The sequence below is a fragment of the Ursus maritimus genome, unplaced genomic scaffold (assembly GCF_017311325.1).
Source record: "Ursus maritimus isolate PB19 unplaced genomic scaffold, ASM1731132v1 scaffold_27, whole genome shotgun sequence".
In the NCBI taxonomy this organism is placed as follows: Eukaryota; Metazoa; Chordata; class Mammalia; order Carnivora; family Ursidae; genus Ursus; species Ursus maritimus.
The window spans coordinates 20,737,143-20,738,132 of record NW_024425230.1 but is presented as its reverse complement, the minus strand read 5'-3'; the positions used below and the strand labels follow the sequence as shown (position 1 = coordinate 20,738,132).

Below are 990 nucleotides of genomic sequence, written 5' to 3'. Positions count from 1 at the left end.
TTGGGGGAAGCCTGGAAACCAGGCTAACTTCAGCTCTTTCCGGGGCGGTTCACACGTTGCTCACTGTGCAGGGACACTGGGCGGCGGGGCCCTCCGGCCTGCGTCTAATGAGCGTCCCTTACTCCCAGTGGCAGGTGCGGAGAAGAGGACCCTGTGTCTGGAGAACAGACCGCCCCCGGGAAACGAAGAGGAGCTCCCCGCCGCGCCCGAGCTTCTCTGGCAGCAGCCCCTCCCCGACGGTGCCCCCCGCGCCCGGGACGAGGTGCGGGACTTGGTCCGGGCCCCGCTCCCGCTGACGTGGAAACGCTCAAGCCTGTGCGGTGAGGAGCAGAGCTCGGCCGAGGAGGCGCGGCCTCGGGAGGCCGCTGAGCCCCTGGTAGGGCGGGTGCTACCTGGGGGCGAGGCGGGTCTGCCCTGGAACTTCGGGCCCCCGGCCAAGCCCCGGAGGGACCTGCGCAGAGCCAGTCCGGGGATGATTGACGTCAGGAAAAACCCTGTGTAGGCTCGCGGGCCGAGCCCTCCTTGGAGGGACCCTCGGAGCCTGCTGCGAGGTCCGGCTGCCTGCCTTCGCTTCTGTGAAGGATGGTCTTTACTTCCCACCGCACAGTCGGGTCCTGATCTTTACCCAATTGGAGTCAGCAAATTCGGCTACAGCCCAAATGAATTGGACTCATCCTTTTTTAAATATGCAAACTCCTGGCCCTCATTTCCTTTGAGCTACGGTACCAGATTGCCACCTTTTGGCTTGAGAGTTTGCAAAAGGCACTTCTGGTCTTGAGCCTGTGTGTGCGTGCCGGTCGTTCTGGGGCGCAGCCAGTGCCGGACCCAGAACACTCAGTGGCAACAGGGTTGGGTTTTAAATGGTCTTATGTTCATGGTGGGAGGGGGAAGCTGGGCATATTTTTAGAACTTTGTAAAACCATTTTTATAATAAATGAGAATCTCTGAAGGGAGAAATAGGAGTTTTGACTTGGTTTTATCTACAAGACT

At 59.8% G+C, this 990-nt stretch overlaps 1 protein-coding gene across 1 annotated transcript in view; it reads left to right on the top strand.

The window, feature by feature from the left end:
- Nucleotides 1-990, top strand: part of KIF7 (kinesin family member 7) — a 33,820-nt gene that overhangs the window by 31,612 nt on the left and 1,218 nt on the right.